The following is a 26,949-nucleotide window of genomic DNA, read 5'->3' on the forward strand; positions in this document are numbered from 1 at the left end:
AAAAGGAATTGAGATGTGAGAAAAAGAGGCATTGGACATTCAAAGGGAAAAAGATGCATTAGGAATAAAAATCAAGGCCATGAAGATGTTGGCAAGTCTACACAATGAATGGCAAGAAAAGAAGGTTGAATGGAAACAAGTCTATAATCAAGAGATAGATGCCCACGAGTATTAGAACATTGAGAGTCAAGGGAGACAGATGTATATCAACCATTTTAGTACTTAAATTTGAAAGGTAGTCAGACAAGCTAAGGTAATGATGGAAAAGGCAAAAGCTTTGAGATAGAAGGTCATCTCTACTAATAGTCATAGTCAACTTTTCTTAGACTTTTTAGAGAAAGCAAAGGGATAGTATGATCAAGTTCAGTATTTTTATGGCCCCAGTTATAGAAAAGTTCATGAAGTGTAGAATTTGAAACTTTTGAAATAAATGAGAACTTCTATTGATTTAAATTATCTAAAAATGAATATCCTTATATTTAAAAGTATGCTTAAAGGTGTTGATGAAAAAGAATGATGGATGTGAATATTGCTTTCATCAAACTTTTGAGGCAGAAGGAATGTCTTTAAATAACCTTGCCTAAATATAGGAGGAATTTAAGCTCCTTCTTAATAATAACAATAAAACTAGAATTGCATTGCGTTTGAATTCAAGGATTTTCATGCTAGCTAAGGACAAGGGATGGTGATTGTAAGCATACTTTCATTAATCCTTCAAAGCAAAAAGATATTGTTAAAGGTCTTACCTAAATATAAGAGGATTTTTAAGCAATCTTTTACAGCCAATAACAAGATTCATATCATGCATTCTTGACTTTTGGGAATTAATAAAAGGTTCAAGGATAACATTTCCAAAGAAATGAGATCTATTGGTTTTGCACACCAATAACACTCAAGCCAACATGAAAGCCATGGAAAGTGAATTTGTCAATCGAGTAGATGGATGGAAAAGGTACAAGAAGAGATTAGAGAAATAGTTATAGGAATGCAACAAAATATAGATAGACAAATAGCAGAGTTGAAACAACTGTTGCCTAGTTTGGTTGAAGGAAAAGGCTTTGTTGAAACATAAGAAATCACCATAAAAAAGCCTGATATGTCAGGTTCACATATCCTTATCTACATGTTGCTTAGGCAGCCATTCATCAACAATATACTAGTATTTCTACTAGACCACCACCAATTTAAGTGAATATCAATCCTAGATCCATTTCGTTTGATCTCATCACTGCATCAAACATTGATGATATGAAAGAATAGAAAAAACTAAAAAGGTATCTGATTCTATGGAAAGCATCAAAAATAAGAATAAGTATGATTTGTTTAAAGAAGGATTAAAAGCCATAGGAGGGCATAATATATATGGAAGTGTGGATGCTTGAGAGTTGAGTTTAGTGTTTGATTTGGTGATTTCTTTAAAATTTATAGTTTAGATTTCAAGAAGTATGATAGAACGAAGTACCTTCAGCTCATATCATAATGTTCTATTGGAAGATGACTGGTGGTGATACCTATAATGACAAGCTATTGATACATTATTTTTAGGACAGTTTTATGGATTTGATATGAGGTGGTATGTTCAACTAGATTGTAACAAGGTACATTTTTGGAAGGATCTAGCCAGGGTTTTTATAGCACATTATAAGCATGTTGAGGATATGGCGCTAAATTGGTTATCCTTGTAGAATATGTTGAAAAAGACAACTAAAACTTTCAAAGAATATGCACATAGGTTAAATATCATTGACAAAAAAAGAAATTGTTGTTCTCTTTGTCAGTACCTTGAGAGTCTAGACTATGAGAAGTTAGTGGGTAATGAGATCAAAAATTTTGCAGATATGGTGATATCAGGTGAGATGATTGAGAATGCTATCAAAAATTGTAAAATTGATAGTCAAGAGGCCTTAAGCACCAAAAATACTTTAGCAAAAAGAAAGAAAGAAACTAAAATGCATGAAGTGACTGTCTTTAGCCCTCTATTCATTCCTTGCCATCCATATCCCACATGGACACCCTACTACCCATTTGCCAACCAAATATCTTAAGCACCATATCCATATACACCATTGCCACCCATAACATATCAACCTAACTTTAGAACCAAAGCTCCCCAATTCACTCTTATCATAATTATGTGACCTTTTTCCCCACCAACTAACCCTACCTTTGAACAAAATAAGCCTCTCACCACTTGAGAAAGAATTCCATGGACATGATTCCCATGTTATATATTGATCTTTATCCTTAACTTCTTAAGAGCCACCTCATTGCCCTAATTCTTATTGAACCTCTTAAACTATTGTATCCTAACTAGTATAACACTAATGCTTGATGTGAAAATCACTTTGGTGTTATAGGCCACTCTTTAAAATGATGCACTACTTTAAAATATAGAGTGCAAACATTGATAAAAGATGAGGGACTAAATTTCAATACCCAAACAAAGCCTAATATTGAAGGAAATCCATTACCTAACGATGTTGGCAGCATGACCAATGTAAGAAAGAAAGGCAAAAAGTTTAAAAAGTGGATAAGAGAAGTAAAGACTCCTTTAAAGATGGTATATGATTTTTTGGTCAAAGTCAATGTGATCCAAATAGTAGGCTTTAAAATTGATGACATTTATTTAAGATATGATCAAATTTGCAAATATCTTAGGATGGTGAAAGATCATGTAATCTAGGATTGTTAGACGTTTAAACAAATGGTTTAAGGATTGATGGACATTGGGATCATTGAATTCTTTAATAAAAAAGAAGATGATAAGGTAAATATGATAGCAAGCAAAGGATCTAGTAGGTTATTTATCCTAGAACCTTTAACCATTTTCTGTGATGAACCAAAACCAATGGTAAGTGAGCTTGCATTATCCTAAGTAGTTGTCATAGTATATACACCTAATTCTTTTCCTTACAAGAATGAGAAGACAGTACATTAGAAGTATGATTGTAAGGTGGAGATCCAAGGATTAAATAGTGGAAACATTAGGAATACAACTAATATATCAGATATTGGTGGGTGACCTAAAGCAGTCAAGTTTATACCTCTAAGACACTAGAGCAAGTAAGAAGAGAAAAAGAAAAAAAGGTAGAGAGAAACAAAGATGAAAAAAGATGCATTGTTACAATAAACCTGACAATAAAGTGCAAGAGGTCGATAATAAAAAAAGAGGCCTGTGAATTTTTTAAAATTATTAGGCACAATAAATACAGTGTAATGGATCAACTCAATAAGATACCGACCATAATTTCATTGCTATCTCTGTTGTTAAACTTTGAACCCTACAGGAATTCATGGTTGAAGGTACTCAATTAGGCTTATATGGACCATGACATTTTTATGCATAAGGTAGACCACCAGGTATGCAGCATGATGGTTCTAAACTATTTACCTTTAATGATGATGAGATTTTGCCAAAAAGGCAAGGAAGTGAGAAGGCTTTACATATTACAATAAAATGCAATAGCCACACTATGGCAAAAGTGTTGATTGATAATGGGTCCTTCAATATTGTGATTTCAATGACCACACTTTCCAAGTTATCCATCAATCTTTCATATATGAAAAATAGCTCAATGATAATCAGAGCCTTTAATAGGTTAAGGAAATAACTTGATGTAGATATAGAGATTCCTCTACAAATAGAACCTTGCATATTCAATGTGGAATTCTAAGTCATAGATGTTTTTCTATCTTATAGCTATTTGATTGGAAAAACTATGGATTCATACTGTCAAGGCAATTTTATCATCTCCGCATTAGAAAGTCAAGTTTATTGTTGATGGAAAATAAGTTTGTGTTAAAGAAAATAAAGACTTGCTAGTTACCAAGACTTTGAAAACCCCTTATGTTGAATTTACAAAAGAAGCATGTGAATGTTCTTTTCATGCCTTTGAAGTTGTTAACACCACATACATGGGAAAAAGCTCTATTATACCTACTATTTGTTTATCAAAGATTACTTGCATGATGGTTAAACAAATAATAGGAAAAGGTTGGTAGCTTGGTCTAGGTTTGGGGCTAGCACTTTAGGGAATGAAAGAAATGCTAGAGTTTGTAGAGAATAAAGAAAAGTTTGGATTGGGATACAAGCCAACTACTATTGATAAAAAGAGAGCAATGTAAGACATAAGAGATAAAAGAATGGCCCACCTCAAAGGGCAAGAGATGGATGGGAGAAGAATAGAATTTCCATACCTCAACCACACTTTTCATTCTAGTGGGTATGTTTACCAGGGAGTGTCAGAGGTAGGAATGCAAATAGAAAAAGTTGAAGTGGCCATTTCAAAGCTGAGTCTGAAGTCAAATGAGGAGGATGAAGCGATGACAATAAAGGATGAGATTTTTATGTTTCCTTTCAATGGTTGAATGATAGAGAACTTGTTTGTTTGCTATGGTTATCCTTGGAACAAATCCAATTGCCTCTACCTAAAGGCATATGGATAATATGTATTAGCTTATTTTTTAGTATTATCAATAAAATGTTGAATGCCATGCATTTTTATGACATAATCTTTTCCATTTCCTCTCATTTTTTCCTACTACCCTTTTATTTTTACCAAATATAGCTTCGATTCTTTGCCAAAATATCCATCTATATCCTTGCAATCTGAATAATTTTCAAGTTTCTAAATACTGAACATCATGGATGATAATGACAATTATTCTAGGTTTAATTTTGAGAATTTTGTTCAAGTTAATGAGCATGATGATAACAATTTAGAAGATTCATCTTACCTCCTGATCTGATTAGATTTGTAGAGCTAGAGGAAAAAGTAATAAAACCCCACCAGGAGCTTGTAGAGTTGATTAATTTGAGGGTCGATGAGAATAAAAAGGAAATAAACATTGGTACTTTCCATCTACAAAAGGAATAGAAAAAATTGGGTGAAATTACTCAAAGAGTATATAGACGTGTTTGCATGGTCATACCAAGATATGCCAAGGCTTGACATGGATATTGTAAAGAACAAGTTGCCACCAATCTTAGGATATGAACAAGTATAGTAGATGGTAAGGCATATAAAGCTAGAGATGTTGTTGAAGATAAAAAAAGAAGTCAAAAAGTAATTCGATGTTGGCTTCTAACTATGGCTATATCTTAAATGGGTCACCAATATAGTTTCAGTCTAAAAAAAGGATGCAAAGGTGAGAATGTGTGTGGATTATAGAGATTTGAATAAGGCTAGTCCTAAAGATAATTTTCCATTACCTTATATTGATACTTTGGTTGACAATACAACAAAACATTCAATATTCTCTTTCATGGATGGTTTTTTTTTGGTATAATTAGATCAAGATGGCAAAAGAAAATATGGAGAAAACTACTTTTATGACTATGTAGGGAACATTCTATTATAAAGTCATGTCATTTGGGTTGAAAAATGCTAATGCTACCTATCATAAAGCTATGGTACTTTATTCCATGATATGATGTATAAAAAGATAAAATTTTATGTAGATGATATGATTATGAAGTCTCGAAAAGGTGAAGATCATGTAGAGAACCTTATGAAGCTTTTTAAAAGACTCTACAAATATCAATTCAAATCGAATCCAACCAAGTGCACTTTTGGGGTGAAATCAGAAAGTTATTGGGATTTGTGGTTAGTGAAAAAGGAATTGAGGTAGATCCTGACAAAATTTAGGCAATCACAAAGTTAACTCCTCCCCAAACACAAAAAGAAGTAAAGAGTTTCTTGGGGAGGTTAAATTACATTGCCCGATTCATATCTAGCTCACGACAAAGTGCGATCCTATTTTCAAGCTTTTAGAAAAAGTATGATTCTGAAAAATAGAATGAAAAATGCCAAAGAGCCTTCAATATGATTAAAGAGTATTTGGTGAATCCATTGGTGCCAGTGCCTTTTGTGGCAAGAAATCCTTTGTTATAGTACTTGACTACGAATTAAGCCTCTATGGGATGTGTATTGGGGCAAAAAGATGAAATAGGCAAGAAGGAGTAAGCCATCTATTACCTCAGTAAAAAATTTACTGACTATAAAGTTGGCATTCCTAGCTTGCAAAGATGTATTATGCTATGATATGGATTGCTCACTATCTCAGGAAATACATGTTGTATCATACAACCTAGTTGATATTGAAATTAGATCCCCTCAAGTATATTTGTGAAAAGTTGTCTTTATTAAGAAGAATAGCAAGGTGGCAAGTAATGCTCTCTGAATATAATATTGTATATGTGGCTTAAAAGGCTATTAAGGGGAATGCCATAGCTTATTTTTTGCTCAATAAAGCTACTGATGATTACAAGCCAATGTAATTTGAATTTACAAATGAAAATCTAATAGCTATCTTATCAATGAAAAAATAGAACATGAAGATGCTGCTAGGAAAATGTTCTTTGATGAGGCATCAAATGCTTTTGGGTATGGCTATAGAGCTATATTAATATCCCCTGAAGCAGAATACTTCCCCAACACTGCAATATTATCCTTTTATTGCACCAATAATATAGTAGAGTATAAAGCAAGCATCTTGGGATTACAAATGGCTCTAAATAGAAAAGTTAAGGTTTTAAAAATCTTTGGGGATTCAGCATTGATAATTTATCAGCTTAAAGCTAAATTGGAAATAAGGGATCCAAAGCTGTGTTTATACCAATAATTTATTACTCTGTTGGTAAAGCAATTTGAAGACATTTAGTTCCAACATGTGCCTTGAGAAGAAAATTAGACAACTAATTCTTTGGCCACACTATCAGTTATGTTCAAAAGTAATGCAAACACTAAAGTTCAACCTATCAGATATAAACTTTTGATTTCCCAGCACACTAGTGAGTGTAGAAAAAGAAGTTGATGGCTAGCCCTACTATTTTTACATTATGCATTATCTTAAACACTAGAATTATCCTGGACATGCATTAGAGAATGACAAAAGAATTTTGAAAAGATTAGCAATAAGATTTGTATTGGATGGGGTAGTCTTGTATAAGAAAAGCCAGGATTAGCTCCTGTTGAGATGTGTGAGTGCTACAGAAGCATGAAAAATACTTACAAAAGTACATGAGGGATATGCAAGACATATGACAATGATCACATGATCGCTAAGCAAGTAATGAGGGTAGGTTACTACTGGTTGACCTTGGAAAGTGATTGTATCAATTATGCAAGAAAATGCCATAAATGTCTAGTTTATACAGATAAAATCCATGTTCTTCCTACATCATTGCACGTCTTGACACCTCTATGACCTTTCTTGATGTGGAGAATAGATATGATTGGTCCCATCACTTCAAAAGTTTCGAATAGTCACGGATTCATCTTTGTTGCAATTGACTATTTCATAAAAAGGGTGGAAGTAGCATCATACACCAATGTAACCTGATTAGTTTGTATGTAGATTTGTGAGAAAGGAAAAAATTTTGCCTTATAGGTTTCCAAAAAGGATAATCACTAATCATGCCAGTAATTTGAATAACAAAATGATGAGAAAAGTGTGCACTCAATTCAAAATATACCATCATAATTCAGCACCTTATCAACCAAAGATGAATGGGGCAATGGAGGCTGTTAATAGGAATATCAAGAAGATTTTGAAAAAAATGTCCAAGACCTATAAAGATTGGCATGAAAAGTTATCGTTTGCTCTACTTGCATACAGAATATTATTTTACACTTCCACTGGGGCAATTCTTTTTTCTCTGGTATATGGATTGAAGGAGGTTTGCCAATTGAAGTTGAAATCCCTTCTGTAAGGGTTTTGATGGAAGTATAGGTAGAAGAAGTTGAATAGGTCTAAAACCATTTTGAGCAATTAAATTTAATTAAAGAAAAAAAGCTAGCAGCACTTAGTCATGACCAAATGTAATGAAAAAGAATGATAAGGGCCCATGATAAAAAAATGAAGCCCGGATGCTTTCATGAAGGAGAATTAGTCCTAAAGAGAATTTCATGAAGGGGAATTAGTCTTAAAGAGGATATTGGCAACCTGGCATGACAATAGAGAAAAATAGACACCCAATTAAAAGGGTCCTTATGTAGTCAAATAGGATTTTTCTGGTAGAGTCTTGATTTTGGCAAAAATAGATGAGATGAACTACCAAGTCTGATAAGCTCAGATATCATTATGAAATAATACACCTAAAAAAAGAAAAAAGAAAAAGAAAAAGAAAAAAAAGAGAGAAGGATCCAAGTTAAAAACCCAAAAAGAGCAATCTGGATCATAGAGGGAAATATCTAAGTTGAAAAGTCGAAAGCGTGGCTTAGGTATAAGGAGGAATAGGAGGAAATTAGATTCCAAACTTAAAATGGAAAGAAAATGAGAGGGGGGCTGCACCATAGGTTCACAAAAGAGAAAATAAAAGATAAATCATCGATTGATAGGTTGGGGATAGGATTGCCATCCGATGAGTCAGCATTATTAAAAGCTATTGATAAGCAAGATCCTTGGAAGAAAATCAAGAGTGAACGATCTAGTTTCATCCTAATGTTTAGTATTTGGCAATTCTAAAAATAGCTTTTTGTAACCATTTCATTTGTTTACTTTTCTCTTATGCTTAATTATACTTTTTTTCCCTTTTGGCCATACAGTTTTTGAATCAAATCTTCATAACTTTAATGAACACCCTTTTGTCCTTTTCATTCAAACCCTTATGTTCATTAGTGAATGAAAAAGTGTTGCATTCAACATGATATTATTGATATTATATGATATTTCTCATAATCACACTTGAAACATGCACATATAAGGTTTTAGGAGAACTAAGATAACTTGACATGGGCTCTTAAAAAAAAAAAGAGTGAAGGAAGAAAAATTGGAAATGATACCAAATGAAAGACATCAATTTGAATTGGGGAAAATGAATGACGACTAAACAAAAGATAATGATGGGAAAATAAAAAAGATGGTTGGAAAGATGACTGATGGGGATAAAGGAAAAGAAAGGAAAATGTTTTTGTTAGAATTTCACAACACAACTATTAGAGATCAAGGTAAAAAATTTGAGAAAAACATCGAGAAATGCTTGAATTAGAGAAAGACTTCAATCAAATGGATCCCATTTGATTGTTGATGACTTAGCTAGAGTTGTAAATTAGAAAAATATTTGTGATCATGAAAAACTTGTTTCCATAAATACAAGTGCACGATATGAACAAAATTTGAAATCAAAGTGCTTTCCTTTCATTCATCACATACATTGTATGCAGATTGAATTTAACCTTAAAAAAATAAATAAATTGGAAGAATGAACCTTTGTAAAAAAATAAAAAAAAACTAAAAACTAAAAGCTTAAAAAATTAAAGATAAGAAATAATCCTCTAAAAAAGATCAGAACCCATTTCAAAGCTTCCTATCCAATCCAATTTCGCAAAATGAGACTTTTCAAACTTTTTCAAGATAGATAAACCCTTTTCCAAAAGCTAGAGCTACAAATTAGAAAAATATTTGTGATCATGAAAAACTTGTTTCCATAAGTACAAGAGCATGATATAAACAAAATTTGAAATCATATTGCTTTTTTTGCATTCGTCACATACATTGTATATAGATTGAATTTAACCTTAAAGAAACAAATAAACTAGAATAATGAACCTTTTCTTTGAAAAAAAATAAAAAACCAAAAACTAAAAACCCAAAAAACTAAAAAAATCCTTTAAAGAAGATCATAACCCATTTCAAAGTTTCCTATCGAATTCAATTTTACAAAAGGAGACTTTTCAAAAATTTTCAAGATAGATCAACCCTTTTCTAGATAGATTTTTTAAAGTTTGAAGCCTATTTTATAGGAGCCTTTTCCCAATAGGTTTTTTAAAGTTTGATGCCTATTTATAGAAGCTCTTTCCATACAGATTTTTTAAAGTTTGATGTCTATTTTGTAGGAGCCCTTTATAGATAGATATTTTAAAGTTTCATGCCTATTTTATAAAAGCCAGATTTTTTAAAGTTTGATGCCTATTTTATGGAAGCCCTTTCTAGACAAACTTTTACAGTTTGATGCCTATTTTATAGGGGTCTTTCCCAAATAGATTTTTTAAAGTTTGATGTATTTTATAGGAGCCCTTTTTTAGATAGATTTTTTAAAGTTTATTTTATATGAGCCCTTTCTAGGTAGACATTTAAATTTTGATGCCTATTTTATAGGAGGCTTTTTCATATAAACTTTTTATAGATTGATGTCTATTTTATAGGAGATCTTTTTAGACATGTAAAAAAAAAAAAAAAAAACTCCTCTACCATGAAAGGAAAAGACAGTACAAACAAATTTTCTTTTGGCCCTTGGTATTGAATAAAATTGGTGCATTTGCTTTTTGCATTATTTCTAATTCTCAGAAATATTCAAAGAAGGGGCAACTGTAGGCACCTAATTTTGTTTGGACAAAATTTTGGCTATCTATGAAGCATTTAAAATTCAACCTGGTTTAAATCCAACATTTTTCCAAGTTTCTAAAATTAAAATTTTGATTAATTTGTCTAAAATGCCCCAAAGTCAACTTTAGTCAAATTTTGTCAAAGCCAAAATTAGTCAAACTTAATCAAAATTGGTCAAACTCGATAAAAACGGATAGAACTTGAACCAATCCTCAAAATTCACAAGCAAATTGGAATAAATGTGATTTAAAATTAAAATTAGTGGTTTTTTAAAGCACTAAAAGGTTTGACTGCACTTCGAGTAGTGTAAAATTACAAAAAAAAACCTTTAGGGATATCTTTGTAATTTGGTTTTCTTGAATCCAATTTTTGAGAAAACTTTTAGATCATAAATGAATATTTTTTAATGATTTTTGCTGCAGTAAAAAACTATATCACACATTAAGAGGTATGGAATTACCAAAACACCTTTTAGGTTGTTTTTGTAATTTGACCTCCCTGATGTCAAAATTTGCAAAAAGTTCTAGATCATGATTTTATAATATTTGATGAGTTTTAGAATTTTGAAAACCTTGGTTATACCTTAAAAAAGAGTAAAATTACCAAAACATCATTTAGGGAAATTTTCATAATTTAACCTTCCCAAGTTCAGTTTGTCATGAAACTTTTCAAATTATGATTTTATATTATTTTATAATTTTTGGTGCATTTGAAATCACAACAATACCCCGGAAGGTGTGAAATTACTAAGATACCCTTTAGGGGTATTTTCATAATTTGACCTTTTTGAGGAAAAATTTTCACCAAAATTTCTAGATCTCAGTTTGATAATATTTCATGACTTTTGGTGCTTTAAAATCCTAAAAAATGAGGGGAAACATTGATTTTTAAGAAAATTACCTAAATACCGAAGACTTTATACTAAAATCAAAGTGCTCTATTCATGTGATTTAGGAGTTGTAAAAATCTTACCCTTGTAGTGAATAATGTGAAACATTAGATCATATTAGGAAAGTGGATCCAATGGTGAAAGTTGGCTCATTGAAATGAAAATAAGGAAAAAATTTGAGCCATTATATGAATTTTTAGCTTAGGGTTAATATTCAATCTTACAAGATATTTTTTTGGTTTCTTCTTCATTCAAGAGAGGGGATTTTGCTGCATCAAACCAAGAGAAATAACATGAAAAAAATAGAACAGAAAAGGATAAATGAGTAAAAAAAGAAAAAACAATTCTTGCTGCTTCTTGGCTTGAAGGTATTCATCTTCATATTGATCCATTGTATTTCTAGCATCTTCATTCATTTTTCATTGCATTGTTCTTCATATTTCATTCATATGTTGTTTGATTTTCCAAAAGTTTAAGTTTACTTTTTTTTCACAAAGCTTGAATCAGTTTTCATCCAACTAATTAATAGTTAGTTTGAAGTTGAAATCTAAGCAAAAAATAGCAAAATCCACCATTGAGAAAACCAAGTTGGAGGTTCGGCCATGGTGTCCTCCTTATTGGCCAAACCTGCTCTTAGTTTCTTTGATGTTTTATTTGCCTTTTAGTCTTGCTTGTGATGTTTAAATGATTAGTTAGTTTGAATCTTGTATAATTTTTGTTTGGCTAATGAAATATGTTAATTTTTGGTTCATGTTTGAGTTTTACATATTTTTTATAGTTTTCTTAATTTACTTCATGTTTAATAAATGTTTATTGGTGATCTAAATGGTTAGTATGATGAATGGAGAGTAAATGAAGCTTGCTGGGTGAAATATAATGAAAATATACATAAAGAAATTTCATGGAAGGTTTGGCTCTTATATTTTTCTTGGCCAAATATTATGATTGGCTTGTTGAATATGTGTTACTTGGTTTATGATTGATAGATGATGTTTTAGTTATGAGTTTCAAGTTTCCATGTGGCAAGATCATATTTCTAATGAAAAATTTGTTGGCGTTTGGTTGATATATTTGTTCATGAGGTTTTCAAATTATGTTAGTTCATTTTGTGTTTGATTAAATGGTTACAATGATTTTTAATTGAATTATGCTTGTATGCACGCAATGGATTGATAAAAATGGTTGGGAAATAGATCAAGAAGGTTCAACCATGGGAAATTTGTGTTTGGTTGAACCATGCTTCATGCCTTGTTGATTATTTGCTCCTTGGTTCATGCCATGAATTTTGTTTCTATGATGCTTGGCAAGTTTCTAACATGTTTGAGAAAAAAGGTTTCATTGAAAGAATGTTGCTTGATGGTTGCTTTGGGTGAATTTTTTAAGTGGTTTGGTTGTGTTAATGTTTAACAATGGTGGGACATTTAAACCAAATTTTAAAGTTTTCTATGTTTGATCCTTTTTTGTTTTGAATTTTTATACATTACATGTTTGTGTTATTAAGTTGGAAAATACCTTCTTTTATAATTATATTTTTAGGCCATGCATTTGGGATATGCATTCATTAATCATATTCTTGTAATTTTGCATCCATTTCCATAAATCCAAAAAAAAAAAATTTGTGAGACCCCAAACTTGAAATCTCAAGTGGAAACCTTGAATGCAAACCCTAAACCCCAAACCCTAAAATTCAAACCCTTAATCAAAATCCTAAATAACACCAAATCTAAACCTTAAACCTTAAACCCTAACTCTAAACCTAATCCTAACCCTGACCCTAACCTAGACCCCAAACTGTCTTTAAGCACTAAATCATTCATGCATTCGCATCTCATTTTATCTTGTCATTCATTTGCATTTTTATATTATCATGTATTAGTACTTTGTCATTCATATTATATTGTCATGCATTCATCACATGTTATTATATTCATGCATCTCATACATTGTTTTTTTAAATTTGGTTTTCAAAATAAAAATGTTTTAAAATAAGATAAATACCTTAAGTAAATACAATCATCGAGATCTTGTCTAATTATAGGAAAACTTTCAATAATTATTATTTATAAGAAGTGTTATATTGATTTTATGGGGCAATTTGAAAACTTTTAAATTAGGAATATTTTTTAAACTTTACCTAATCATAAAAGAGTAGAAAAAGTATTTTGATATTTAAAGTGTTTTCTTCTTGATCTAAAAATAAAAAAAAAACTTTTGTTTTTAAATTTGATCTGTTTTTGTTTAAAAAAAAGATAAAAATAAAAAAAATAAAAAAAGAAAAGTAATTAATTTTAAACATTAAGTAAAATAGGACCATTTTACTCAAATTAAAAAGGTAACATGCAATCAATTGGTCATATCTTTGAAGGGCACTGTAGGGGCACTAATCTTTCCCTATGTGTAATCGACTATCGAACTCAACTTTAATTTCGTAGACCATAAATTTGTTATTTTTCTAAAACTTTTAAATTTGTTTTAAAACATTTTTTTAAAAGGATTAAAATTTTTTAGGTGGCCAATCACACCTTAAAAAAAATTAATGGTGACTTATTCGATTTTGTTTTTATTGAAAATATTTTTAATCCTCTTTTTTCCAAAATTTCCCCATTCGTCTGATTTTTGAGTCAGCTCGCCTCCTAGTCCTAAGATGTCAGATAGCTTGGCAACTCTGCTAAGGATACATTTAAAGAGTTAGGCTAAAAATTGGTTGCATGTTCTCTTTAATTTTGGTTTAATGGTTTTAATTAGTGTTTAATCTTAATTCCTTGATTTTGGTTTTCTTGTTTTCTTTAAAAGTGGAAATTTAGAAAAAAATTAAAAAAAAACAAAAAAAATGAAAAAAATGTTTTAATTTTAATTTTCTTGTTTTTTGACAAAAAATGAAAAATAGAAAAGAGAAAAAAAGAAGAAAAAGAAAAAAAATTTTGAAGAGGGAAATAGTTGTTTATGTGTTTTACATTTCATACATATTTTAATCATGTCATTTCATGCATATTGTAAATATTGTAAAAGGTTTGATTGTTCTTTTACACACACTTACATCTACATTTCATGTAAAGCTCTATACTTGGGCTGTAATCCTAATTAGGAGGAAGTCAAGTAGTTAGACCATTGTGAGGTGTAAACTTTCGTAATGGCTAATGAAACACTCATACTCAAATTGAACTTTTTCTGTTTGCAGCTTGTAATGGGTGAGGATCAGGGTTTCACACTTGTCTGTAATGGATTGTGATGTGAAGAGCGATTTGAGAACCTCAGATGTGTTAATTCCTAACCCAGCATATAATGAATTTGAAAGAGCTAGCCCTAGATAGAGCTATGCCACACCATCTCAATAGAAATTTATCCAAAATAAGTAATGTGAAGGAACACCTTCTACTTTTCTCATTTTTGTGTTGCTATTAATTTGATAATTCCATATTTGTTACTCTTAATAAAAGACGTAGGAAATCATTAAAAATGGAAACAAAAAAAATTGAAAAAGAAAAATCTTTAAATTACTAAAAAAATGGAATAAAAGAAATTGTTTGTTAATTTATTTTTTGCATTATGTTTTTTAAATTTTTACTAATTTTTTTATGTTTTTATGTTTTCTTTGTTTATTTGTTTGCTGCATGCATCATTATTTAAAAATAAAACATCAAGGATATACATTTTAGATAATTTGTTTATAGAAATTCTCATGGCATCTTAAGAGTCTCGTGTAGGATTTTTGATAGGTAAGACATTTGGAAAAGTCAAGGATTAGTCGAAAAACAAGCAACAACTAGAACATGACTATTTGACATATGGGTATGTTTTGAAATTCTCAGAGTTGGTTTATTTGTATTTGAGAAGAAATAATATGAAAGATTTAGAGGGTATTTGGAATCGATGGAGTCCAAAAAGGAAATTAGCCTTCACAGCAATGAACAATAATATTGCTCTATTAGTACCATTAAAACCTAATGATCAGATGTTAAAAATCACTAAAAGGTTTTGGAATCCAGCATATTGGTGCTTCATGTTCAACAAAGAAGTCCGAACACTTGCCATAAAAGAATATTCTACCCTATTATGCTTAGAGCTTCCCAAGCTTGATAGAGTATATTGGAATGCACAGAAGTTAACCAGGTATAAGAAAAAAGTTGGCAAAGATAATAGGGTTGCAACAAAGGGGTACCATGGGCTTTTCTATGAGATATCATGCTCCAAAGTTTGGATGAAGATCGATCATGGATATGTTACTTTGGCTATTTACGATTTGGTGATTTTCCTGAGAGCTTTAAGATATATAGATGCATCTATGGTGGACTTCTTTATGCAGTTAAAATAGAAGATTAATCTTTCATTGACAAATTTTGGTGAAGACCATCAAATTTTTGAATTATTGTCGAAGAAAGGGAGAAGGAAGATTGATTTGTTGTATTCATCTATTGTATATGTAGATTCAAAGCCATTTTTAAAGTACTAGTTGAGCTTTATTGTTGATTTATATGAAAGCCTTAGTATTGTTAGTTAAGTTCAATGTGAATGAGTGGCCTAGGAATTTTTTAAAGGAATACTTGATGGTTTTTTTTTTAAGTTTAGAAGATGGGGTGACTTGAAAAGCATTGTGGATTCCTCAAGTTTTTATTCTATACAATTGTGGAGATTAGTCTTGGGTTCCATTGCCTAGTTTTTGGGAGCTGTTAGTTATGCACTATTGATAGTTAGATGACAGTATAGGTTCAGTAGTTTATCCTGATGACTCAAGGATTGGATTAGGTAGAGTTTGACTATGGCTTAGAGGGTTGGATGGCTAAAATGTTCATCACCAAAGCTTGGAAGCGTATGGTAAGGTCAAAATTAAGAAGAAATACAAGTGATGTAACCCTAAGTTACCTAGTTTGGAGAGCCAAGTGAGTCAATGATTTTGGTGCTACTAGCAGATTAGGAGATAGTATAGCTAGTGGACCTATGGGCTAAGCCACCACCATCGAAAATAAAGATTGCTATGAAATATATTGAGGCTAAGATGAAAAAGTTAAAGAAAGAAAAACCAAAGGTTGCAAGAGGAAATAGGTCAGTTTAGGTATGAAAAATGTGTGCAAAAGGACATGTTGGAAAAGATGAGAAAGGAAAGAGATGTGGCTTGAAGTGACCTCAAAGAACTACACTTAGAAAACTAAAGGCTAAAGGCTCAGTTAAAAGAAAAGGTAAATGAAAGCAAAGATTGGGATGAGATAGAGTAGTTTGGGATTAAGTTCATTTCTAGAGATATAGTTCTCATGATAATGATGACAAGATTACCATGACAATGTAAGAAAAGAATGATTCACATAAAGCCCTTATAGCACATAAAAGGGAATTAAGCAAGACTTAAAAAGAGAATGAAAAATTGAAAAAAAAATTATGATGTGAGAAAAAGAGGCATCTAGACACTTAAGGGATAAAATATGCATTAGGAATAAAAATCAAGGCCATGGAGATGCAATTGCAAGAAAATAAGGATCACATTGCTTGCCCATATAAAAAATGGCAAGAAAATAAGGTTGAATGGAAATAAGTCTATAATTAAGGGATAGAAGCTCTCAAGTATTAGAAGATTGAGAGTTAGGGGAGACAGATGAATATCAACCACCTTAGTACTCAGATCTGAAAGGTAGTCAAACAAGTTACAGTAATGATGGAAAAGGTAAAAGCTTTGAGATAGAAGGTCATCTTTACTAACTGTGATAGTCAGCTTCTCTTAGACTTTTTGGAAAAAGTAAAGGGATAATATGAACAAGTTCAACATTTTTATGGCCTTAGTTATAGAAAAGTTCATGATGTGTAGAATTTGAAAATTTTGAAATGAATAACCTTGCTTATATTTAAAAGTATGCTTAAAGGTGCTAATGAAAAGGAATGATGGATGTGAATATTACTTTTATCAAATTTTTAAGGTGGAAGGAATGTCTTTAAATAACCTTGCCTAAATATAGGATGGAATATGAGCTCTTTCTCAATAATAATAAAAATGAAATTGCATTGCATGGATCATTTACCTGAATTCATGGCTTTTCATGCCAACCAAGAACAAGGGATGGTGATTGTAAGCATACTTTCATCAAACCTTCAAAGTAAAATGATACTTGTAAAGGTCATACATAAATATAGAAGGGTTTTAAAACTATCTCTTATAGCTAATAATAAGATTCATATCAAGCATTCCTGGCTTTTGGGAATCAAGAAAAGGTTCAAGGATAACACTTCTAAAGAAACGAGATTGGTTGGTTTTGCACACCCATAACACTCGAGCCCATACAAAAGGCATGGAAAATGAATTTGTCAATCGAGTGGACAAGATGGAAACGGTGTAAGAAGAGATTAGAGAAATAGTTATAGGAATACAGCAAAATATAAATAGATAGATAGTGGATCTGAGTAGATGTTGGCTAGTTTGGTTAAAGGAAAAGACACTATTGAAACATAAGAATCGCCATGGAAAAGACAGTATATGTCAAGTTCATGTAGCCCTATCCACATGTTGCTCATACATCGCTAGCCACTCATTAATGATATGTTAGTACTTTTGCTAAGCCATTGCAGTTTAAGTGAATATCAATCTTAGATCCACTCCATTTGATCCTATCGCTATGCCAAACCTTGATAATCCAAAAGAATAGGAAAAAACTAAAAAAGGTATCAAATCCAATAAAAAGCACTAAAAGGAAGAAGAAATATGATCTGTTAAAAGAAAGATTGAAAGCCATAGAATGGCATGATATGTATGGAAATGTGGATGCTCGAGAATTGAGCTTAGTGCCTAATCTGGTGATTCTCTCAAAATTTAAAGTTCCATATTTAAAAAAATATGATAGAACAAAGTGCCCCTCAGCTTATATCATAATGTTTTGTAAGAAGATGATCCATCATATCCACAGTGACAAGCTATTGATACATTATTTTTAGGATAATCTTACCAAATCTATTATGAGGTGGTATGTTCAATTAGATTGCAACAAGATACATTCTTGGAAGGATCTGGCTAGGGCCTTTATAGTATAACATAAGCATGTTGAGGATATGGCGTTAGATAGGTTGTCCTTGTAGAATATGAAGAAAAAGGCAAGCAAAAGTTTCAAAAAATATACACATAGATGGAGAGATATAGCTATACAAGTCCAACTATCATTAATTTAAAAGGAAACCATTGTTTTCTTTGTAAGTACCTTGAAAGGCCTATAATACGATAAGTTAGTAGGTAATGTGAACAAAAATTTTATAGATATGATGATATCAAGTGAGATAATTGAAAATGCCATAAAAATGAAAAGGTTGATAGTCAAGAGCCTTAAGCACCAAAAAGACTCCAGCAGCAAGAAAAAAAGAATTTGAAACCCATAAAGTGACCATCTTTAGCCCTCAATTCATTCTCTACCATCCATATCCCACATACATACCCTACTACCCATTTCTTAACCAAATATCCCAAGCACCATAGCCATAAACACTATAGCTGCCCCCAATATATCAACCAACTTCAAACCCAAAGGTCTCTAATTCACTCTTACCCAAATTATGTGACCTATTTTCCCATCAAGTAACCCCACCCCTGAATAAAAAAATCCTCGCACCACCTGAGAAAGAATTCTTATTGACTTAATTCCCATGTTATATACCAATTTTTATCTTCAACTTCTAAAGAGCCATCCGATTTCCTTAATTCCCATAGAACTTCTTAAACCATCATATCCTAAATGGTATAACCTTAATGCCCAATATGAATATCATTTTGGTCTTATAGGCCACTTTTTAGAAGACTATAGTGCTTTGACTTGATAAAAGATGGGTGACTAAATTTCAATAACCAGATAAGGTCTAATATTGGAGGAAATCCATTGCCTAACCATGGTGAGGACATGACCAATGCAATAGAAAAGGATAAAAAGTTCAAAAGGTAGATAAGAGATGTGAAGACTCTTTTTGAGGTGGTATATGATTGTTTGGTCGAAGTTGATGTGATTCGAATAGTCAGCTCTAAAGTTGATGACATTTATTTAGGATCTGATCGAATTTGCAAATACCATGGGATGGTGAAAGATCATGTAATCTAGGATTGTTAAAAGTTCAAACAAATGGTTTAAGGATTGACGGATATTAGGACCATTGAATTCTTTAATGAATAAAAAGATGATGAGGCAAGCATGATAGCAAGTAAAAGATCTAGTAGGTTGTTTATCCCAAAATTGTTAACCATTTTCTATAATGAACCAAAACCAATGGTAAGTGAGCTTGCTCCTTCCCATGCTATTGTCATAGTACATGCACCTAGTGCTTTTCCTTACAAGAATGAGAAGATAGTACCTTGAAAATGTGATTGTGAGGTAGAGATCTAAGGATTAAGTAGTGGAAACATTGGGGATACAACTAATATATAAGGCATTTAGCGGATTACCAAAAGTGGTCGAGTTTGTACCCTCAAAACACTAGAGCAAGCAAAGAGAGGAAAAGTAAAAGAGGTGGAGGGAAACAAAAGCAAAGAAAGAAGACTTGTTGCAATAAACCAAATAATACAATATAAGAGGTCGATATCAAAAAAATGGACTGTGAATTTTTGAAGGTCATTAGGCATAGTAAATACAGTATAGTGGATTAGCTTAACAAGATGCTGGCTTGTATTTCATTGTTATCTTTATTGTTAAACTCTAAACCCTATAGGAATACACTGTGAAAGGTACTAAATTAGGCATATGTGGATCACAACATTTCTATGAATAAGGTGGATTGATTGGTAGGAACCATGGTGGCTTCAAACTATATTATGTTTATTGATGATGAGATTCTGCCAAAAGGGTGGGGAAGTGTACAGGCTTTACAAATTAGAATGAAGTGTAAATGCCATAGTATGGTGAAAGTGTGATTGATGATAGGCCCTTCATTAATATGATGCCAATGGCCATACTCTCTAAGTTATCGATCAAACCTTCATACATGAAAAATAACTACATGATAGTCAAAGTCTTTGATGGATCAAGGAAAGAAGTGGTTAGAGGTATAGAGATTCCTCTGCAAATAGGACATTGCATATTCAATGTGAAATTCTAAGTCATGGATATTCCTCCATTCTATAGCTTTTTGTTAGGGAGACCATGGATTCATGTCACTGGGCCAATGCCATCATCTTTGCATTAAAAAGTCAAGTTTGTAGTTGATGGAAAACAAGTTTGTGTTGAAGGAGTGGAAGACCTACTAGTTGCCAAGACTTTGACAACCACTTTATGTAGAAGCTGTAGAAGAAACACGTGAATGTTCTTTTTGTGCCTTTGAAGTTGTTAACACCACATATATGGGAGAAGGCTCAACTATACCCATTCTTCGTTTATCAAAGATTACTTGCATAATGGTTAAAAAAATAATAGAAAAATGATGGTAGCTTGGTCTAAGTTTAGGGTTGGTACTTTATGGAATGAAAGAAATGCTAAAGTTTATGGAGAATAAAGAAAGGTTTGGATTGGGATACAAGGTAACTACTATTGATAAAAAGAGAGTAATACAAGATAAGAAAGAGAAGATAATGGCCTATCTCAAGGGGTAAGAGTGGAATGGGAGAATAAGAAGTTTCCATACCTCTACCACATTTTTTATTTTGAAGGGTATACTTACCCGAGAATGTCAGAGGTAGGAATGCCAATAAAAAAAGTTGAGGTGGCCATTTTGAAGTTGAGGATAAAGTCTAATGAAGAGGATAGAATGAGTACAATGGAGGAAAAGATTTTTATGTTTCTTTTCAATGGTTGAATGATAGAAAACTTGTTTGTTTACTACGCTTATCCTTAAACCAAATCTAAATGCCTTTGCCCAAGGGCATATGGATAGTTTGTATGGGTTTATTTTTCAGCATCATTAATAAAATGTTGAATGCAATGCATTTTCATGACATGGTCTTTTCCATTTCCTCTCATTTCTTCTTAACATCCTTTTATTTTTGCCAACTATGTCTTTGATTCTTTACCAAAATATCCTTTTGTATCCTTGCAATCTTAATAATTTTTAGGTTTCTAAATACTGAACATCATGGATTATTATTTTGGGTTTAATTTTGATATTTTTGTTTAAGTTAATAAGCCTGATGATGATGATTTAGAAAATTGCATCTTACCTCCTGATCTAATCAGATTGGTAAAGATAGAAAAGAAAGTAATAAAACCCCACCAGGAGCTTGTAGAGTTGGTTAATTTAAGGGATGATGACAATAAAAAGAAGATAAAGGTTGGTATTTTTCTTCCACAAAAGAAAGGTGAAGATTAGGAGAAATTAGTCAAACAATATATGGACGTGCTTGCATGGTCATACCAGGATATGCCAAGGCTTGACACGGATATTGCATAGCATAAGTTGCCACTAATTCAGATTGTAAACTAGTAAAGCAGAAGCTAAGATGTATGAAGCCAAAGATGTTATTGATTATGAATAACCACTAATTCGAATTGTAAACCAACAAAGCAGAAGGAGCAGGCCATATATTACCTAAGCAAGAAATTTATTAATTATGAAGTGAAATATTCCTAACTTGAAAAGATGTGTTGTGCTTCGGTATAATCTGTTGACCTATTCTAACAATACATGCTGTATCACACAATCTGGTTGATATCAAGTACATATTTGAAATGCCATCTTTATTAAGAAGAATAGCAAGGTGGCTAGTAATATTCTCTAAATATGATATTGTACATATGGCTTAGAAAGGTATTAAAGGGAGTGCCATAGTTGATTTTTTGGCTGATAAAGCTACTGATGATTACAAGCTAATGCAATTTGAATTTCCAAATAAAGATTCGATGGCTATCTTATCAATAGAAAAAGTAAAAAATGAGAATGTTGCATGGAAAATATTCATTGATGAGGCATCAAATGCTTTGGGCCATGGCATTAGAGCTATATTGATATCTTTTGAAGGAGAATACTTTCCTAGCACTGTAAAATTATCTTTTTACTACACCAACGATATAGCAAAATATGAACCATGTGTCTTGGGATTGCAAATGGCTATAAACAAAAAAGTCAAGGTTTTAAAAGTCTTCGATGATTTAACATTGGTAATTTATCAACTAAAAGGTGAATGTGAAACAAAGGATCCAAAGCTAGTTTTATACCAAAATTTATTACTCAATTGGTAGAGCAGTTTAAAGGTATTTAGTTCCAACATGTGCCCTGAAAAAAATCATATAGCTGAAACTCTGGCTATACTATCAACTAGGTTTAAACTAAATTCAAACACTGAAGTTCAATCTATCAGAATACAAACTTTTGATTTCCTAGCACACTATGCAAGTGTAGAATAAGAAGTTGATGTCTAGCCTTGGTATTTTGACATTATGCATTATCTTAAGCACTAGAAGTATCCTGAACATGCATTAAAGAATGACAAAAGTCAAGATTAGGTCTTGATAAGATGTATTATGTCCAAATAAGATGTCTTGTATATCATAAATAGGGCAATTTTGTATGAGAAAAGCTAAGATTAGGTCTTGATAAGATGTATTATGTCCAAATAAGATGTCTTGTATATCATAAATAGGGTAATTTTGTATGAGAAAAGCTAAGATTAGGTCTTGATAAGATGTCATGTATATCCTGGAAGGAGTAGTCTTAAATAAGAAAAGTCAGGATCAATTCCTGATAAGATGTGTGAGCTTTACAAAAGCAAGGAAAATAGTCAAAAAAGTACATAAAGGGATATACAAGACACATGCCTATGGTTACATGATGACTAAGTAATGAGGGCAAGTTACTATTAATTGACCCTGAAAAGTGATTTTATCAATTATGTAAGAATGTACCATAAATGTTAGATATACACAAATAAAATTCGTGTTCCTCCTACATCGATGCATGGCTTGGCACCTCTATGACCTTTCTCTATGTGAGGAATAAATGTGATTAGACCTATCACCCTAAAATCTTTAAACGGTCATAGATTTATCTTTATTGCAATTGACTATTTCAAAAAGAGGGTGGAAGCAACATCATATACCAATATAACCCGATTAGTTGTATCTAGATTTGTGAGAAAGGAAATAATTTGCTGTTATAGGCTACCTGAAAGGATCAACACTAATAATGCTAGTAATTTGAATAACAAAATGATGAAAAAAGTATGTAATTTGGCACCCTATCATCTAAAGATGAATGGGCTAGTGGAGGCCGCTAATAAGAATATCAAGAAGATTTTGGAAAAAATGATTGAGACTTATAAAGATTGGCATGAAAAGTTGCCATTTGCTTTGCTTGCACATAAAACATTAGTCCATACTTCCACTAGGGGAACTCTTTTTTCTTTGGTATATGGAATGGAGGTGGTTTTGCCAATTGAAATTGAAATCCCTTTTTTAAGGGTTTTAATGGCAGTACAACTAGAGGAAACTAAATGGGACCTTAATAATTTTGAATAGTTAAATTTGATTGAAAAAAAGGGCTAGCAGCACTCAGTCATGGCCAAATGTATTAGAAAAGAATAATAAAAGCCCTAATAAGAAAATGAAGCCCAGATGCTTTCATGAAGGGGAATTAATCTTAAAGATGATACTACCAAACTAGCATAACAATAAAGGAAAATGAACTCCCAATTGGAAAGGTCCTTACATGGTCAAAAATGATTTTTTTGGTGAAGTCTTGATTTTGGCAAAAATGGATGGAGATGAACTACCAAGTCTTGTAAACTCAGATGCCATCAAGAAATACTGTGCCTAAAAAAAGAAAATGAAAAGGAAAAAAAAGAAAAAAAGATCCAGGTTGAAAAAAAGTGAGCTAGATCAAAAGGGGAATATAAGACGAATCATTGGTTGACAGGTCAAGGGATAGGATTGCCATCCAATGAGTCAACATTATTCAAAGCCAATGATGAGACAAGATTCTTGAAAGAAAATCAAGAGTGAATGATTTGGTTTCATCTTAATGTTTATTATTTGGTAGTTTGAAAATAACTTTTTAAAACCATTTCAGTTGTTTATGTTTCTCTTACGCTTAATTATGCCTTCATTTCTTTTTAACCATACAGTTTTTGAATCAAATCTCTATATCATTAATGAACACCTTTTTTTCCTTATCATTCAAACCCTTTTTGTTCATCAGCGATTGAAAAAATGTTACATTTAACATGATATTATTGATATTGGATGATAATTCTGATAATCAAACTTGAAACATCACATAAAAGGTTTTAAGATAACTAAGACAAACAAACATGGGCTTTTAAAAAAAAAGTAAAAAAAAAAAATGAAGAAAAAAATTAGACATGAACCGATGAAAGACATCAATCTGAATGCGGGGAAATGAATGGTGACTAAATAAAGGATAATGATGGGAGAAATAGAAAGGATGGCTAAAAAGATGAATGATGGGGATAAAAGAGAAAGAAAGGAAAATGTTTTTAGCAAAATTTCACAGCACAACCATTAGAGATCAAGGCAAAAATATTTGGGAAATGAAAAGAAAAATGCTTGAATTAAAGAAAGACTTCAATCAAACAGGTCTTGTTTGCCTGTTAATGACCTAGCCAGAGCTACAAATTTGACAAATATTTGTGGTCATGAAAATCTTGTTTCCATAAATACAAGTGCATGATGTGAACAAAATTTGAAATCATACTGCTTTCCTTGCATTCATCATATACATTACATGTAGATTGAATTTGACCTTGAAAAAACAAATACACTAGAAGAATGAACCATTTTTGTCAAAAAAAATTAAAAACCAAAAAACAAAACCCCATAAAGCCAATGATGAGAATGAATCCGTAAAAAAGATGAGAACCCATTTCAAAGCTTCCTATCCAATCCAGTTTTCCAAAATGAAACTTTTCAAAATTTTTCAAGATAAATCAACCCTTTTCCAGACAAATTTTTTAAAGTTTAAAGCCTATTTTATAGAAGCCCTTTCTAGATAGATTTTTAAAGTTTGAGGTCTATTTTATAGAAGCCCTTTCTAAATAGACTCATAAAGTTTAATGACTATTTTATAAAAGTCATTTTCTAGAAAGCTTTTTTAAAGTTTGATGCCTATTTTATATGAGCCCTTTTTCATATAGATGTTTTAAAGTTTGATGCCTATTTTATAGGAGCCCTTTCCAAATAGATTTTTTAAGTTTGATACCTATTTTATAATAAACTTTTCCAGATAGATTTTTTAAAGATTGATGCCTATTTATAGAAGCCTTTTTCAAACTTGTTAAAAAAAAAAAAAACCACCTCTAACATGAAAGTAAGAGACAACACAAATAAATTTCCCCTTAGCCTTTGGTACTTGACAAAGTTGGTGGCTTTGGTATTTGTATTATTTTTTATTCTCAGAAATATGCAAATGGGGCAACTATAGATACCTAATTTTATTCGGGCAAAATTTCAACCATTTGTAAAGTGCTTAAAATTCAACCTGATGCAAATCCAACATTATGTCAAGTTTCCAAAATCAAATTTTGGACCAATTTGACCAAAATATCCCAAAGTCAACTCTAGTTTAATCTAGTCAAAATTAGTCAAACAAAGTCAAAATCAATAAAACTTGATCAAAATTGGTCAAACTCGATAAAAACGAATAGAACTTGGGTCAATCCTTAAAATTCATAACCAAATTCTAATCAATGTGATTTAAAATTGAAATTGGTGATCTTTTTAAAGCACTGAAAAGTTTTATTACACATCGAGAGGAGCAAAATTACCAAAATACCCTAAGGAGTGTTTTCGTAATTTGACTTTTTTGAAGTCAAATTTTTGTGAAAACTTTTAGATATAAATGAATATTTTTTAATGATTTTTGATGTGCTAGAAACCCTGATCACACCTTAAAAGGTGTGAAATTACAAAATGCCCTTAAGGGGTATTTTCGTAATTTGACCTCCCTAATGTCAAAATTTCATGAAAAGCTTTAAATCATGATTTTATAATATTTGATGGTTTTTAGAATTCTAAAAACCTTTATTTACACCTCGAAAAGTGTGAAATTATGAAAATATCCTTTAAGGGTATTTTCATAGTTTGATCTTCCCGAGGTTAGTTTTTCATGAAACTTTCAAGATCATGATTTTATAATATTTGATGATTTTTGGTGCATTTGGTATCATAGTAGTACCCTAAGAAGTGTGAAATTATGAAAATACCCTTTTAAAGGTATTATTGTAATTTGACCTTCCTGAGGTCGGACTTGCATGAAAATTTTCAAATCCCAATTGAATAATATTTATGATTTTTGGTGCCTTAAAATCCTAAAAATAAGCATAGGAGCATTGATTTCTAAGAAAATGGCCTAAATAATGAAAACTTTGCATTAAAAGTAAAGTGGTTTTTTCATGTGATTTAGGGGCAATAAAAAATCTTACCTTTGCAATGAATAATGTGGACCATTAGATCATATTAGGAAGGTGTATCCAATGGTGAAAGTTGGCTCCTTGAAATGAAAATACGAAAGAAATGAAGAGATAGTTTTTTATCCTAGGGTCCATATTTAATCTTTCAAGATATTTTTTTGGCTTATTCTTCATTCAAGATAGAGGATTTTGCTGTGTGAAACCAAGGGAAATAACATGAAAAAATAGAAGAGAAACGAAAAAAAGGTGAGTAAAAAAAGAGAGAAAAAAATTCTTGTTGCTTCTTGGCTTAAAGGCATTCATCTCCATATTGATCCTTTGGATTTCTAGCATCTCCATTCATTTTAAATTGTAGCGTTCCTCATTTTTCATTCAAATCTTGTTTGATTTTGCAAAAGGATTTAGTTTACTTTTCTTGCACAAAGAT

The sequence above is a fragment of the Durio zibethinus genome, chromosome 15 (genome assembly GCF_047325235.1).
Source record: "Durio zibethinus cultivar Kanyao isolate XHJ-2024 chromosome 15, ASM4732523v1, whole genome shotgun sequence".
Taxonomy (NCBI): domain Eukaryota; kingdom Viridiplantae; phylum Streptophyta; class Magnoliopsida; order Malvales; family Malvaceae; genus Durio; species Durio zibethinus.